The 17,353-nt window shown below is 51.7% G+C and overlaps 1 protein-coding gene across 2 annotated transcripts in view; it reads left to right on the top strand.

Moving 5' to 3' along the window:
* EFHD1 (EF-hand domain family, member D1) overlaps positions 1-17,353 on the top strand; it is a 91,510-nt gene that overhangs the window by 30,151 nt on the left and 44,006 nt on the right. Inside the window, exon 1 of one of the 2 annotated variants that reach the window (XM_011952018.1) lies at positions 5,074-5,387. The exons of the other annotated variant lie outside the window; for it this stretch is intronic. The gene's annotated coding sequence lies outside the window, so the exon portion shown is untranslated. Of the gene's footprint in view, positions 1-5,073; positions 5,388-17,353 lie in introns of those variants that run through there. 2 annotated transcript variants of the gene reach the window in all.

Consider the following 17,353-nt stretch of genomic DNA (forward strand, 5'->3'; position numbering starts at 1 on the left):
GGGAGGGGTCTCGGGATGCAGGTAGCATTTGTCCCAGTGTAGCCAGATCTTGCGCGCTCGGGTCTATCTCGGCAGGTGGGGGGACGGAGCCGAAGAGGGGGGACACCGGGAGCAGGAGCTCTCCGGGACGGAGCCCAAAAGTTCTCGGCGACCGCCGGGCCGGAGTTCCAGGTCCCCCAACCCCGACCGCTAGTCCCGCCCCCTCCGCCCGCCGGCCAGGAGATTTGCTCCGAAAGCAACTTCTAGGAAAGGGAGCCGTCGCTGCGTCTCACCTGCCAGCTTTCGCCGTATCCCCCAAGGGAAAAATTACCCATGTTGGCCTTTTATCTTTTAAAACAAAAGGGGAAAGTTAATCCTTGGCTGCAGCGCGGGGTTTGATGAACGAGCGGAGCCTGAGAACGGGGAGTTTGGTAAACTCGTTGTAAGAGAGTCAGGACTTTCTTGGAGCAAGTGCGGCCCGGGAGCCTCCTGGGGGGATCATGGGAACCGAACTTAGCCGCTGGCACCGGTCCGGAGGGGGCTCGTTCGATCCTGCTCTGTGAGCCCCAGTGCGCGGGGAGCCGTCCACCTGGGGAGACACTGAGCCAGAGGCAGGCGATAGAGACCCACTAATCCACCTCGTCGCCTGGAACCTCCTTGGATCTCAGTTTCCTCATCTGGAGAGTGGGAGCAGTAACGATCCCTGCCTTTTAAGGCCGAAAAGTATTTTGCACCCGGTAAGCTCTTAACCGAGCTATTAATATTTCCAGAATTGAGCTGAGACCGGAAAAATGCCTGGGGGAGCTGAGGCCGCCGGCCAGGTCATGCTTGGGCGTTTTTAAAAGCGCATGGAATGTGTTTGCCCTCCGCGTGGAGGTTCTATTTAAAGGCGCTGTGGCTGGCGCTGCGTCGCCTGAGCCTCCGCTGCCCCTGCACAGAGGTCTGCAGAGCCGGCACCTGGGAGCCTCCGCCTCCTCTGCCTCCCTGACACCCTGGTTTCTTTGTCTGGCTTCCAGGCACTGATCTGTGGCGTTTTCTGGGTCTAGTTTGGACAATTCAGGAAGGCCGAGTGGGGCTAAAGAATGCGGCCGGGGCGAAAATGGAAAAGTAATGGGTGAGGCAAGCCTTGTTGGAGCCCCTTTGATTTCTCTGGGGTAATGCCTTTCATGGGAAGACTGCCCTGGCCGGGCTGCTCCCAGGCCTTACCAGTTCCTCCCAGTCCAGCTAGATTCAGGGGATCTTGGGGAGGGACCTTTATCTTCAAGTTGTCTTGTGGTCACTCAGGCTCCTTTTGTTTTTCCTGCAAAACAATCTTTGGAAAGATCAACTTGTAGTTGGCTACCTAAGAGTGATAAAAAGAGCTCATACGCTCGGAGGGTCTTGGGAGATGAAGCAAGGTGGCATCTGTGAGCAAAAAGGTACTGGACCAGGATCAAGCAAAGGGGAGCCGGGTGCAGTGGCTTATGGCTGTAACCCCAGAACTTTGGGAGGCCAAGGCCGGCAGATCACCTGGGGTCAGGAGTTTGAGACCAGCCTGGCCAACATGGTGAAACCCCATCTCTACTAAAAATACAAGAATTAGCCAGGAGTGGTGGCGTGTGCCTGTAGTCCCAGCTACTTGGAGACTGAGGCAGAAGAATTGCTTGAACCAGGGGGGCGGAGGTTGCAGTGAGTGGAGATCACACTATTGTACTCCAACCAGGGTGACAGAGGGAGATTCTGTCTCAAGGGGGAAAAAAAAAGCTAAGGGGAAGGCAGTGTGTGGCCTGGGATCCCAGCAGAGCTAACAGTTCAACCAGTACTTGGTATTTCTTTCTAGGTTGAGTTTTCTGTCACTTGCAACCAAAACTGGCATAAACAAAAGGGGAATAATTTGGCTGAGGAAACCAAAAAGCCATCACTAGCTTCAGGTATGGCTGGATCTAGGAGCTTAGGTGCTGCCATCAGTGCTTAGTTTCTCTTTCTGTTAAACCACCTTTCTCTCTGCGTTGTCCCCATTCTCAGATGGCTCATCCTTGGTGGTGGTGGTGTGGCCACAACAGCTTAAATTAATAACGTAAGAATGTTAAAAACACTAAAGAAAATGTAACACACCAATTTGTTTTCTATTGGATTACCTTCCACATTTTACTCATTGCAGCAGCAGTCTTGTGAGGCTATGAAAAGCGAGCACTTGGAGGCAGCCTTCCTGGGTTCAAACCCCAGCCCCACCACTTGCTACCTGGAAGGTTCCTTGGGCCTCTTATTTAAAAGCTCTGTGCCATCAGTTTTCCCTTCTGTCAAATGGGAAAGCACAGGACCTGCCATGTGGGGTTATTGTGAGGATTAAATTAATTCATGTACGTGATACATTTAGCTCCATGTTTTAGCCTATGGTGAAGACCCAGTAGATTTTAGCCACTAATTTTTAGATTATCACATATCTGTAAATTGGGTAAATGTGCACATTTGGCTGGGCGCGGTGGCTCACACCTGTAATCCCAGCACTTTGGGAGGCTGAGGCGGGCAGATCATGAGGTCAGGAGTTTGAGACCAGCCTGATCAACATGGTGAAACCCCATCTCTACTAAAAATACAAAAATTAACTGGGCATGGTGCCGTGTGCCTGTAATCCCAGCTGCTCAGGAGGCTGAGGCAGAAGAATCGCTTAAACCCGGGAGGTGGAGGTTGCAGTGAGCTGAGATCACGGCACTGCACTCTAACTTAGGCAACAGAGTGAGACTCCGTCTCAAAAAAATAAAAAAAGTGCACATTTTGTGTTGTCCTTTTTTGTTTAATAATTCACTTTGCTGAGTCCACTTTATCCTTTGAACCTGATTTAGCCCACAGTTTGAGCTGTGGAGTGGTGACCTGGCCTCTTGGTGAGTTCCGGGTCCCCATGGGACTCTGTGCTTTGCCCTTCTGGGTTCTGTGGAAGGAACTTGTTAGCGCCTCTGCTGCTGGATGAGGTTGTTTGTTTCTTAGAGCTGCCTGAATGAAATGCCACAAACTGGGTAGCATAAAACAACAGAAGTGTATCCTCTCATAGTTCTGGAAACCAGAAGTCTGACAAGTCTGAAACCAAGCTGTCAGCGGGGCTGTGCTGCCCTTGAGGCTCCAGCCAAGACCCCTTCTGTGCCTGTCTCCTGGCTTCTGGTGGTTGCCAGAATCCTTGGTATTCCTTGTGGTATGGACGCATCACCCTAATCTCTGCTACCCTGTGCTCCTGGTGCTCTCCCTGTGTGTGCTTCTGTGTCTTCACATGGTTTTTTTTTGTTTTGTTTTTTTTGAGACGGAGTCTCACTCTGTCGCCCAGGCTGGAGCTCAGTGGCTCTATCTTGGCTCACTGCAAGCTCCACCTCCCAGGTTCACGCCATTCTCCTGCCTCAACCTCCCAAGCAGCTGGGACTACAGGTGCCCGCCACCACGCCCGGCTAATTTTTTGTATTTTTAGTAGAGACAGAGTTTCACCATGTTAGCCAGAACGGTCTCGATCTCCTGACCTCATGATCTGCCCACCTCGGCCTCCCAAAGTGCTGGGATTACAGGCGTGAGACACGGCGCCCGCCTCTTATAAGGATACCAGTCACTGGATTTAGGACCCACCCTAATCCAGTATGACCTCATCTTAATTTAACTTTTAAATCTGTAAAGACCCTATTTCCTGATAAGGTCACATTCTGATGTTCTGGGTAGACATGAATTTTGGCGGGGGATGGGGTGGGGTTGAGGGCACTATTCAGCTGAGAGTAGGGAGTGAGAAATGCTGCCCAGAGCTTGAGCACCATCTCTGGAGCCTCATCCAAGGAAGCTTCTGGATTTAGGGATGTCGGAATCTCAGATTTATCCAAAGCCAGTATGACTCCCACCCCTGTCAGAAAAAGGATGTCTTCCCAAGGCACGACTTTGATTCAAGTGGATTCACTACCTAACGATAAAAACAAAACTGGCCAGGCACGGGCCTCACGCCTGTAATCCCAGCACTTTGGGAGGCCGAGGTGGGTGGATCACCTGAGGTCAGGAGTTCGAGACCAGCCTGGTCAACATAGTGAAACCTTGTCTCTACTAAAAGTACAAAATTAGCCGGGCATGGTGGCAGGCGTCTGTAATCCCAGCTACATGGGAAAATGAGGCAAGAGAATCGCTTGAACCCAGGAGGTGGAGGTTGCAGTGAGCTGAGATCATGCCATTGCACTCTAGCTGGGGCAACAAGCATGAAACTTTGTCTCAAAAAAACACAACAAAACAAAAAACAAAACCAACAGAACCCACACAACACCTCTCTTCATGCCAGAAACACACCTATTTTCAGCAAGAATTTCACTTTTTTTTTTTGAGATGGAGTCTCCCTTGTCTCCCAAGCTGGAGTACAGTGGCACGACCTCGGCTCACTGCAACCTCCACCTCCCGGGTTCAAGCAATTCTCCTGCCTCGGCCTCCTAAGTAGCTGGGATTACAGGCGCACGCCACCATGCCCGGGTAATTTTTGTATTTTTAGTAGAGACCGGGTTTCACCATGTTGGCCAGGCTGGTCTTGAACTCCTGACCTCAAATAATCCACTGGCCTCAGCCTCCCAAAGTGTTGGAATTACAGGCGTGAGCCACTGCGCCTGGCTTAAGAATTTCACTTTTAGGCAGTTTCTAGATTCACGTTCTGATGTCGCCTTAGTTCATTGGGCCTCTTATGGTGTGTAACCTGATTAGACCAGTACAGTCTTTTTGTTTGGGGCTAGAAAGATTCATACAGATACTGGGAGACATGCTTTGATCGTTTAAATTTGACTTTCCTATTTAAAAGTATTTGGCTTAGGGATTTCTTACATGTTCAAGGCTTAAAAAAACTGGATTCTTCCCAGCCTCTGAGTTGGTTGGGTTCTTGGAGTGGTGTCCTTTGTCTTTGGGTCCTTAGGACCTAACAAATGAAGCTGGCTTCTAAATGGGGTGTTGTAGAAGAAAGAGGATTTTCTAATGAGTGTGGGAAGCCAGAGGCATCATCAGCCCGGCTGGAGAAAGTTCCCTCTCCATTTCCAAGCCTGTTACTGGATAGCCTGAGCCAAGAGAATAGTGGCCTGATTTGAAAAGAATGAGAAGGCCCAGAAGAAACTGACTCTACAGTGTAACGTGAGCTGGTGGAGCAGTCAGGGTTAGACAGGAAATTTTAATTACGCTGGACTTATCTGGAGGCCTCTTTCAAAGGGAAAGGCAGCCACTTAAAGGCAGGACCCCAAAGCAGCACCTTAAAATGCAGCTGCGAGGGTTTTGCAGCACACTAAAAGCTTGTGTTTCAATTCCCCAAAGAGAGGGTGGGAAGAGGAACATTTGGCTATGGGAAAGCTGTCTTTTTCTTAAGAATCTGAAACGGTGATGTCATGGATGTCCTGCCGGTGCCAGAGTTCTGCATTACCAAGACACCAGTGAAACCTAAAAAGGTGAGGCTGTCGTGGAATCCTTCATTTCTTGTCCCCTCTTGTCTCCCAGTTTCTTTTTTTCCTCCTTAGTCTTGTCTCTAAAGGAGGGAGAAGTGGGTGTACATTTGGAAGGCTGGGAATTTTCCAAAGAGGTAAAGTGAGCCTCTTAGGGAGGCTTACTGGGGAGGTGGAGGTGAGGCTGCCTGCATACTGGCATTCTAATCTTTTGAGTGAATTGACTCTAAAAATGGGAAAGATGGATGGAAATAAAAGGAAGAAGTTAAGTGCTTTCTTTTTCCTTGGAGAAAGGCAAGAGGTACTGACTTGTCCTGGCTGTAGCTTCAGTCAACAGTGATCACCTTAGATGTGAAATTTTCTCACCTGCACTGGAGTTTGTACATTTGACAATTTGGAATTGGGGGATAGGGTAAGAGGACCTAGGGTTTGTCTGAATTCTGGAGGATAGCTTTAGGTCAGCCTTCTGTTTTTGCTCTTAGTCTTTGGCAGAAAGACCCCATGACTTGGAACTGTGTCTTAGACTGGTTTAAGTGCTGGCTGCTTTTACTTGCTGGTACGCATGATTAACCCATGTGGGAGGAGCTGGAAGGGGCTTCCACAGTTGCTGGTGGGTTTCTCTTTGTAGGGAGTTCCGTCTTCCTCCTCATTCCTCGCTCCCCACCTCCCTCTCCCTGGGATGTCTCTTCCACCATCCTTGTTACAGAGCCATTGAATTTTATGAGAATTTGAATAATGGGAATTTGAAGTTGAGTGATGAAAACAGTTTATTAGAGTCTTACATTATACAAAAAGAGAAAAGTCCTTTCCCCCTTCTTCCTTGCAAGATTATTAAAAAGTGCCTGATTTCAAAGCTGTAAGGTCCAGGAGACTCTAACTTTTTTTTTTTTTTCTTTTCTCAAGACAGGGTCTTGCCATGTTGCCTAGGCTGGTCTCGAACTCCTAGGCTCAGGTGATTCTCCTGTCTCAAAGTGCTGGGATCATAGGCATGGGCTACTTCACCTGGCCGGACATACACACACACACTCTCTCTTCCTTAAATGTTGCATACCAACCAAACTAACTTTATACCCTCAGCTCCGTGGTACACCCTGGACCAGCTAGTATAGAGGAATACTTCTCCTATTGACCTGCAGGGTGTTTGATTGGCACTGGGCTATGTTCTGCATGGGTTCATGGTGTGGCTGAGCTAGTGGGTCTCCAAAGATGTGCCAAACGGCCTAAGAGTCCACAAATCAGGTCTTGGGAGCTGGAGGGTGCCAGGCCGTCCACAGCTGATGTTCGTCTTCGTTAGGAGCCCAGCACACCCTCAGGGCACTGACATCTGGGCTCGGCACACGTTTGTCTTTACCTTTAGGCTTCACAAACCTCTGTATATACTGTGCAGCCTCACACACTCACACATGCCTACCTGCACGCTCACATACTAGCTCACTCCCACAGCCACTCTTCGGGTGAGGCTGCTGTGGACTCACCTGTCGTGACTCACTGCCCTTGGCCTCCTCCACATTTTACAGTCCTCCCAGAACACACCTCTATAGCCTCCTCCTGCTTCTGCGTTCCCTGACTGTTGGGGGCCAAAGGGCGTCATTGATCCTAAATCCTAGACGCTTCTTGGCAGGGGACACACCTTGAGTTATTGGAGCATGGACCATGATTCTCCATTCCCAGCAAGATGAAACCTGACCTGTGGTCCATGACCTGCCAAGACATGGCCTTCCATGTTCCAAGGCTGCAGAGGTTCTGTGGTACCTCCAGTCCAACTGGTAAACAGGAATACTTCTTCCACTGACCTACAGGGACTTTGATTGGCATGGGGCTACGTTATGCATGGGTTCATATTGTGGCTGAGCTAGTGGGTCTCTGAAGAGGGGCCGAATGACCTAAGAGTCCACTTAGGTCTCCTCCAGTGTTCCCAGCTCTGGGCTCCTCTGGCCAGCACTGGCCATACGTCTGCTAGTGTGCGCTCCTGTGGTACCATATCATGATGATGATGACGATGATCACCATGCCCCTTTCCAGCCTGCTGTGAGCTATTCATTCACGCATTCATTTTTTCATTCATTTAAGCACCTGCCAGGTGCCAGATTATACATACTTGTATAATCTGGAAGGGCCTTCGCCCTTGAGAAGCTCGACAAATGCTGACAGCAAGCTGGATGTAACATGATGCTGTTTGGCCAGGAGGGATGTCACTCCCCGAGAAGCCACCCACCACCTACATACAGGACACTCCAGTAGCTGAGCAGACCCTGAGAGGATGTGGGGGTTGGGGACACTCTGACCTCAGGCTGCTGAGTTCAAAGCAGGGGCTCCTGGTCGTTTTGGGCACAGCCATGGGGGAGCAGCCACCGAGGACTGTGAAGGGATTCAGGCCCTGGGTGGAGGTGGCAGCAAAGGCCCTCGGGATGAACCTCCTGGAGACAGAGAATGGGGGCTGAGAACTTGATCTGGGTGGTGAGTGCTTGACCTTGGATGGCAGAAGGAAGGCAGTGAGGGCTCAAGGAAAGGAAGCTGCAGCCGTCGGGAAGCAAGAGCCTTCTCATGGTGGGAGTTAGTACTATTATTATTTTTTGAAACAGGTTCTCTCTCTGTCTCCCAGGTTGGAGTGCAGTGGCACGATCTTGGCCCACAGCAACCTCTGCCTCCTGGGCTCAAGTGATCCTCCCACCTTAGCCTCCTGAGTAACTGGGACTACAGGCACGACCACCACGCCTGGCTAATTTTTGTATTTTTTGTAGAGACGGAGTTTTGCCATGTTGCCCAGGCTGGTCCTGGGCTCAAGTGATCCGCCCGCCTCTGCCTCCCAAAGTGTTGGTTACAGGCATGTGCCACTGCACCTGGCCACGATCGGAGTTACTGAGAAATGGAACAAAAGGTCTTGCAAGGTGGTGAGCTGCTTTCTCTGGAGTTTCACTGGAAGGGAGGTGCTCTGACACCGTGGTGTGAGAGGCTTGCAGTTAGGAAGGGCCGAAAGCTTATGGAGGGTAGGAGATGGGCTGTCTGACTTTCAAGTTTCTTTCTAGGCCATGGGTGGGCAAACTTGCTCTGTAAAGGGCCAGATAATCCATCTGTTTGGCTTTGGGCCCTAAGGTTTCTGTTGTCCCTCTGCAGCCTGCCATTGTGATATGAAAGCAGCCACAGGCAATATGCAAATGGTTGGCGTGGCTGTGTTCCTGTAACACTTGGTGAGCATGATTTGGCCTGCATGCCGATGTTAGCCAGCCCCCATGCTAGGCAGTCGCTTTAGAATCTTGAATCCAGAGCCTGGTCTCATTTGTCCCCTTTCTCACTTCTTGGCCTTTCCTACCATCAGTGGCCTCAGGTCCAGAGGGGACACGGTGGAAGCCTAGTGTCCTTCCAGTTGGGTAGGCAGCGTAGTGAGGCCTGAGTTCCAGGACCCCAGAGCTGCTTTTGGAAGATTAGCACTGGAGAAGGAGCAGGACCTGCATCTGCTTCTTCTGCGGGCTGAGGAGGCCTGGTAGCTGGCTCTCACAGCTGAAGTCCTGGGGTAATACTCCCCACCCTAGGAAGGCTTGCCTTCCTATGGCTTCCCCTGAGAGGTGGTCCCTGGTATGTTTGAGCTTAAAAACTCCCAATGAAAAAGACAAATGAGGCCGGGAGTGGTGGCTCATGCCTGTAATCCCAGCACTTTGGGAGGCCGAGGTGGGTGGATCAGAAGGTCAGGAGCTTGAGACCAGCCTGATCAATGTGGGGTGATACCCCATCTCTACTAAAAATACAAAATTAGCAGAGTGTGGTGGTGGGCACCTGTAATCCCAGCTACTCGGGAGGCTGAGGCAGGAGAATCACTTGAACCCTTGGAAGCAGAGGTTGCAGTGAGCCAAGATTGTAGCACTGCACTTCAGCCTGGGCAACAGAGTGAGACTCTGTCTCAAAAAAAAAAAAAAAGACACATGAAAAACAAAAGTTAATTAGCCTTGGGTGTCTGCTTACTTGAGCCCAGTGTTTGGAGCAGGAGCTCTTGACCTCTGGTCTTGGAACTCTCACCAATCGTGTGTGGAATTGCACTCTCTTTTTTTTTTTTTTTTTTTTGAGACGGAGTCTCGCTCTGTGGCCCAGGCTGGAGTGCAGTGGCTGGATCTCAGCTCACTGCAAGCTCCGCCTCCCGGGTTTATGCCATTCTCCTGCCTCAGCCTCCGGAGTAGCTGGGACTACAGGCGCCCGCCACCTCGCCCGGCTAGTTTTTTGTATTTTTAGTAGAGACGGGGTTTCACCGTGTTAGCCAGGATGGTCTCGATCTCCTGACCTCGTGATCCGCCCGTCTCAGCCTCCCAAAGTGCTGGGATTACAGGCTTGAGCCACCGCGCCCGGCCGGAATTGCCCTCTCACACCTGCTGGGAGACCTTGCTTCTCAAGGGAGTGTACGGCTCCTCACCCCAGGAAAATTTGAGATCTACTGGTTTGGAGGGAAATGGGAGATAAGAATCTTATGACTTAAGGAAAAGTTATTTTTCGTTATCAAATTGTAATAATCCCCATTTAAAATTTCCTTTAAAACAGTAAAGATCTTTAGGAAGCAGAGAGTGGAAGATGATGCTGTTCTGGTCCCGAGGGTCCCCTCCAGCTGGTTGGATGCATGTTCTTACACAAGATTGTAAGAGACGGTCTACGCTGTTCTGCCCGTATTACTTGGGAGGCCTTTGGCTCAAGTGATGGAAAACTCTGCCCCAAACTCACTAATGAATAAAGAAATGGATCATCTCATGGATGAGGGCATCCAGAGGACAGGGGTGGCCTTGGGGCAATGGTTGGTTGCTGCTGTCATCCAGGACTTGGGTTCCGTCCTCTGTCCTCTGCCACGCTCTGTGCTGGCATCAAAGTAGCAAGGTGCGAGGTTCCCCAAGTCACATCATCTGCAACAAAATCCAGAGGCAGGAAAGACCTAGGATTCTTCTAAACAATGAGGAAATTAGAGCGTAGGCAGCTAAAAGTAAAAAAAAAAAAAAGATAGAAAGAAAAAAATAAACAATGAGGAAATCTTCCTCTGTGTGTGCCCCAAGCCGGCCTCTGGCACCCCATCACCAGCACTAGGTCACGGGCCCATCCAGGGTGGTTTCTGTTCCCTGAGGGGTGGAGCCAAAACAGGGCTCTGTTAGTGAGGAAGGAGAGGTGGGTTTTTACTGAATAGTGTTCCATGGCTCTTTTCTGTCCATCTGTGTGTTTTGTTTTTGTTTGTTTGTTTTGTTTTTTGAGACTGGGTCTCGCTCTATCACCCAGGCTGGAGTGAAGTGGTGCTATCATGGCTTACCGCAGCCTCCACCTCCTGGGCTCAAGCCATCCTTCTGCCTGAGTCTCCCCCACCCCAACACCTGGCTAATTTTTTCTTTTTTTAGTAGAGATGGAGTTTCACCATGTTGCCGAGGCGGGTCTCAAACTCCTGGGCTCAAGCAGTCTGCCCACCTTGGCCTCCCAATGTCCATCTGTGTTTTTGTTGTTGTTGTTGTTGTTTGAAGCAGTCTTGCTCTGTCACCCAGGCTGTAGTACAATGGCAAGATCCTGGCTCATCGCAACCTCCGCCTCCTGGGTTCAAGTGACCCACCCCCCCAGCCTCCTGAGTAGCTGGGATTATAGGGCGTGCTACCACCCCAGCTCATCTGTGTTTCTGTATACATGGGAGGGTCTTTTGATGTCGGGCTTGGTTTCTGGAGGCTGGGCAGGGAGCAGCCCATTCCTGGGGGCTCCCGAAGACCAAATGCAGAGGTCTTTCCTGCAGAACGTCTGTCATTTTCACTGAGATTCCCTGTGATTTTTTCTCTTGCCTGTGGGAGTGGACCCACAGCTAGGAGTGCTATTTGTGCATCTGGTGCTGGGTAGGCTGTCTGTGTCGACCACTCCCTAGGCCAGCTTTCAGTGAACCCCCCCTTCCATCTCTTGTCACCCTTCCACCTTCCAAAGAGCCTGGCATGGTGGGCACGCCCCCTGGCTTTGGAGGACTGATCATTCCGCCTCACCCTCCTGGCAGCTCACTGTCTTGGAAAACTGTTGGCTGCTACCCCATGTCCCCCCAGATCCCCTCCCCAAAACTCTTTTATTCTTTTTCTCATTGGGGGTGCCATGCCTCTGATTTCGTCTCCTCTTAGAAGGGGCTGCAGCTGCTACCTTTGGCCAGGAGTTGCCATGCCTTGATGGTCCTCATTCCTTTAGTGGCTCCTGGGCTTCTGTGGCTAAGGGCCCTTCTGTTGGCTTGGAGGCCTTTGTACAAGTCATGTGTGAGCATGTGTTATGGGGTCTTCTGGGCTGGTTTTCTTTTCTTTCTTTTCTTTTTTTTATTTTTGAGACAGAGTCTCACTCTATTGCCCAGGCTGGAGTGCAATGGCGCGATCTCGGCTCACTGCAACCTCCGCCTCCTGGGTTCAAGCAATTCTCTGCCTCAGCCTCCCGGGTAGCTGGGGTTACGGGCGCCCACCACCATGCCCGGTTAATTTTTTGTATTTTTAGTAGAGACGGGGTTTCACCATCTTGGCCAGGCCGTCGTGACCCACCTGTCTTGGCCTCCCAAAGTGCTGGGATTACAGGCGTGAGCCGCTGCGCCTGGCCTAATTATTATTATATTTTTTTTAAGAGACAGGTCTTACTATGTTGCCCAGGATGGTCTTGAACTCCTGGGTTCAAGTGATCCTCCTGCCTCAGCCTCCCAAAATGCTGGAATTAGAGGTGTGAGCCACCATGCTGGCCTGCTTTTATTATTTTTTTAGTCTTAGTCTAGCACGCCCTACTCCCCAATTGCGTTGCTGAATGAAGGTAAAGTCTTTGGTTTTGGAGCTCAGACCTGGGTTGCCAGTGACAGCGGCAGCCTCCTTCCAGGCCAGACAGAGCCCTGAAGTGGGCCGGGCATCCACATCCAAGGCAGACACGCCCTCAGCCCTATGCCACGGATCAGGTTTTCAGGAAGTAGAAGGATGTTCAGGACTTACAAATGACCTCGTGCCCAAGGCTGGCCACTCTGCCCCTTCCGGGTGGTGAAACAGCAGAGGCCCCCACCCCACAGGGCTGTGGCTGATCCTAGCTCTAGGGTTAGACATCTCCACCCCCAGGTTTCCCCAGCACCCCTCACTGAGCACCCACTGTGCCTTGGGACAGCCCTGATCAAAAACATCTGGCTGCTGACAGCCCTCACTCTTTGCCCATGGGGACCCAGCGAACTCTCTGGCAGCCTTGGAGAAGTGCTGGCCTCTGATGCTGTCCTGTTTGCCTTTGGTGCTGACAGGGTCTCTGCCTCCTCTCTAAATGCCTCGTGCTCTCCACCCTGTGATGGCTGACTTCATGGAGCACTGGGTGTCCCTAATGCCACCTAGGGGCCCCACTGGCAGAGCTGACTGTGTGCAGGGCTGTATTTAGCGATTTCCACATGGGAACTCATGCTTCACAACACTCCAAAGTGGGTACGATATTAGACCCCATTTCACAGATGAGGAAACTGAGGCACAGAGAAGCCAGGGAACTCACCTAAAGTCACACACCTTGTAAGCTGTAGAGCTGGGATTTGAATGAACCCAAGTGACCTGCAGTCTTGTCCAGTGTCACATGCCTGTCTCACTAATGTCATTCCTACCTCCCAGCTTTCCAGCCTCCAAATCTTGGCCTTCTTTGACACCATCCCCTGCATACCCAGGCAGGGCCTTGCCTGGCACAGTCTCTGCAGGCAGCCGGACCTCCAGGCCCTGTTGGACCACCTGCCCTGAACCTGTAGCAGCTGCCTCAGACCTGGCCTCCCCCATCCGTCCAACATATTTTAGCTGGATGGACCTCACCAGAGCCCAGATCTCATTACCTTGCTTCCCTCTTCAGAAGTTATTTTGAGTTGGGGTGGGGAAATATACAACATTCAGTAGCTCCCTATTGCCCAAGGAAAAAAGTTTAGACTCCTTATGTGGACCCTTAAGGCCCTCTCCAGTCAGCTGTTACAGTTTTCTCTCTTTCTGGTTCCCCTCGCCCAGGCCTTGCTCTCACTGAGCTGGATGGCCCCCACAGCCTGTCTCCTGTAACCCTGCAGTTACTAGTTGATTACACTTAGGTCTGTCCATTGTCTGTTATTGCTGATTATTGCTGAATTCTCTCTCTTCTTTTCTCTTCTTTTTTTTTTTTTTTTTTGAGACAGTGTTTCACTCTGTCGCCCAGGCTGGAGTATAGTGGCATGATCTTGGCTCACTGCAACCTCTGCCTCCTGGGTTCAAGCTGTTCTCCTGCCTCAGCTTCCTAGTAGCTGAGATTACAGGCATAATGCCACCATGCCCGGCTAATTTTTGTATTTTTAGTAGAGATGGGGTTTCACTATGTTGGCCAGGCTGGTCTTGAACTCCTGACCTCAGGTGATCCCCACCCACCTCAGTCCCGCAAAGTGCTGGGATTACAGGCGTGAGCCACTGTGCCCTGCTGGTTATTGCTGATTCTTACGAAGCTCCCTCCTGCTCCAGAGTTTCCCTGGGAAAGCAGAGACAGAATGTTCATGGCCAAAAGTGGCTAACCTCTTCCTGCAGTCCCCATGCCCAGCCCAGGGCTGGGCCCAGGGCCATGGCAGAGTAGGCACCTTGACCTCTGTGGAGGCTTCTGAGCTCTGCCGGCTGCAGCTGCACTGAGGCCCTGATGACTGTTGAGAGGAGCTGCACAGCTCCCCGTGGCCGTGGGAGGTAATGTGAGCCTTCAGTGGGGTCATGCGGTTCCCTCCAGCAGAGCCACTGACCCACACGGGCACACACCTGTAAGTGAGGCCTGGAAAAAGGTAAGTGACCACCTTCTCAGGTTGTACACAAGACCTCGTGACCACTCGGTGTGCAGTCATGGCCTTAATTAGGGCACTCATGTTCCAGCCCAGTGTTCTTTCCACTGAGGGCTGCTGGGTTTAAGGTGGTGTGGGCTTGGAGTGGGGAACGCAGGAAAAATCCTCCTGGCAGCAGTGGGTGGAGAGGAAATGTTGAGAGCTGCATGGGTGGCAGCCCAGGGCGTCCTTGTCTCCCACTTGGGGTGATGGCCGAGTGCCCCGTAGTCTGCTTGTGTTGGGCTGTTGCCCTGGCCTGCTCTGAGACCTGTGCCCCCTGGACCGCTGCACACCCCCTCGTTAGGGCCTCCCACTGGCCGTTTCCTTCCCTGACCTTGGCACTGCTGGAACTGCACCAGACACAGCCCGAATGGAGTCTAGTGTGGAAAACCCGTGTTGTTTGGGAACATCTGTTCCCTGATATCCACAGGGCTCCTGGGAATGCCAGAAGAACTAGGTTTCCAGGGGCCCTTCCGACCCAGTTTCCTGGCCCCTCAGGACTCTCCTATCAGAACTTTTTTTTTTTTGAGATGGAGTTTTGCTCTTGTCACCCAGGCTGGAGTGCAATGGTACGATCTCGGCTTACTGAAACCTCTGCCTCCCAGGTTCAAGGGATTCTCCTTCCTTAGCCTCCCAAGTAGCTGGGATTACAGACACCCACCACCATGCCCAGCTAATTTTTGTATTTTTAGTAGAAACGGGTTTTACCAGGTTGGCCAGGCTGGTCTTGAACTCCTAACCTCAGGTGATCCACCCGCCTTGGCCTCCCAAAGTGCTGGGATTACAGGCGTGAACCACTGAGCCTGGCTTCCTATCAGAACTTTTATGCAGACCTGGCAAGGTGGCTTACTCCTGTAGTCCCAGCACTTTGGGAGGCCGAGGCAAGAGGATTGCTTGAGTCCAGGAGTTCAAGACCAGCCTGAGCAATGTGACGAAACTCTGTCTTTACAAAAAAATGTGAAAAACTATCTGGGCATAGGAGGTATGTACCTGCGGTCCCAGCTAGGCAGGAGGCTGAGGTGGGAGGATTGCTTGAACCTGGGAGTTGGAGGCTGCAGTGAGCTATTATCACACTCACTGCAGTGAGTGCATAAGCCGAGTGTTTGGGGCACAAGGTGAGCTGGGAGCTCATTGGACAAAAGTGGCTATGAGTGGTTTGATTGGATGATGAAAACTTTAGGTCAAAGCTTTTGTATCTCTGAGTCCCCTGGCCCTTTTTCAGAGCCTGCCCACCCTCACTCTGCATGCAGCTAGAGCATTGGGAGTGACTGTTTCCCAGCCCGCAGCTGGATGGGTAGGAAGGAGGAGCAGGTGATTTGACAGCTGGGGAGGACCCACACAACCAGAGAAAACTAGAAACTCAGAGAACCTTGCAGGCAGGGATGTAGGGAGGAGGGACTACAGTCCTGTGACCTTAGGGAGTCCCTGAGGCTCATCTAGATAGGCACAGCTGGGGACACCCATAGGTTAACCCCAGGAGGGCCCCTGAGAAGACCACCTGCCGGTGGGTGTAGTCTATGTCGCCCTTCTCTGCCTTGAACGTGCCCAGGGTGTGGCATGTTGAACGTGATGTGGGGGGCTTGTGAAAATGCAGGCTCTGTTCAGCAGGTCTGGGGGTCTCAGTGGAACTTGAGACTGTATTTCTAATACCCCTGGGTGACCGTGATGCTCTGGTCTGGGGACCTCACTTTGTGGGGCCAGAGCCTGGCTATTGAAAAAGGCAATGCGTGATTTCTATTCCAAGCCTTTCTGTGTGAAGAGAAGCAGGTGCTCTTGTGTCCTGGTGTCCCTGAGGTGCAGGCAACCCCCTCCCATCACTAAGGCGTGTTCTGGGGCACTGCTACCCTCCTGGGAACACCCTGTCTGAGGGATCCCTGGGACTTTCCAACAGCTGAGCCTCTGGTGGACAAAGGCCGGCCAGCTGCTTCTCCATGAATGGCAGGATAATTCCTGGTAGGGAAGTTGGAAAACCAAGAAAGCCCAGGGGCTCGGCACAGTGGAAGCCAAGAGAGTAAGTGACTGACTCACGGGCCTGAAACCGGGAAGATGCTGGAGACCAGCCATTGTACCTTGCTGCTGTCCTTTTGCTAGCTGGCCCTGGGTGGGGTTGGGGTCAGAGTCACCTCGGGCCCTCTGGCGGATCTGGGGACTTTCCCAGGCAGTGGGCATGCACAGCAGCAGATGATCAAGTGACCCAGGCAGTCGCGCCTCGCTCCACTGCTCAGTGGTGGCCTCAACTATTAGATGAGTTGAGAAGCCTTTTCCAGGGGGCCTGGGGAGGCAGGCCTTGTCCTCTGATAGGGCTGGGCCCTAAGAGTCACTCAGGAGGCTTTGTGGAGCAGCAGCACAAACAGTGACCACGGCAGGTGGTGGGTTTGCGTTTTCCCCAGAAGGCTAAAGATGAGGCTGTCTGGGACAAGCTGGGTGTGAGCAGCTTGTTAGAGTGGAAGCCCTGGGAACTGTCTGCTTCCTCATGACCGCAGCCAGGTGCTACTTTAAAAAAATAGGCTCCTCACTGATAGCTTACCTGGGCCCGTGTGCTGTGCAAGGGGATGATTTCCTTTGGGCCCCTTGACCACTCTGCAAGACACACAAGGCTCGTGGCACTCTCGGGTTACAGATGGGGCCAAGTCTCTCCCAAGAGGGTGATGGGGCCGGTTTGGAATCATACCAAGTACCAGTGGAACCAGAGTCTCCCCCTAACAGAGTCTGGAGAATATAAAGATGAAAGGGACTGAGCGTTGCGATACATGCCTGGAGTTCCAGCCCCTTGGGAGGATCGCCTGAGCCCAAGAGTTCTGGGCTTTCTGTGTTCTGTGCCCATCAGGTGCCCACACTGAGCTCAGCATCAATACGGTGACTTCCCAAGAGGGGAGGTGGAGTTAGGGGGGATCACCAGGCTGCTTAAAGAGGGGTGAACTGGCCCAGGTCAGAAGCAGCAGGTCAAAACTCCCATGCTAATCAGCAGTGGGATTTCTCCTGTGAATAGCCACTGCACTCCGGCCTGGGCAACATAGCGAGGCCCTATCTCTAAAAAGTAACAATAACAAAGATGAAAGGGACTGAGAAAATGGAAAATTTGGGAAAAGGCCACAAGTCCACAAGAAAACTCTAGGATACAAACAGGGCTGCAGGGTTTTTTTATGAGTAGTTTTTCTTTACTGTTCTGGGGTTGCCTTTTTTTTTTTTTTTT

The sequence above is a fragment of the Colobus angolensis genome, unplaced genomic scaffold (genome assembly GCF_000951035.1).
Source record: "Colobus angolensis palliatus isolate OR3802 unplaced genomic scaffold, Cang.pa_1.0 Scaffold33, whole genome shotgun sequence".
Classification (NCBI taxonomy): domain Eukaryota; kingdom Metazoa; phylum Chordata; class Mammalia; order Primates; family Cercopithecidae; genus Colobus; species Colobus angolensis.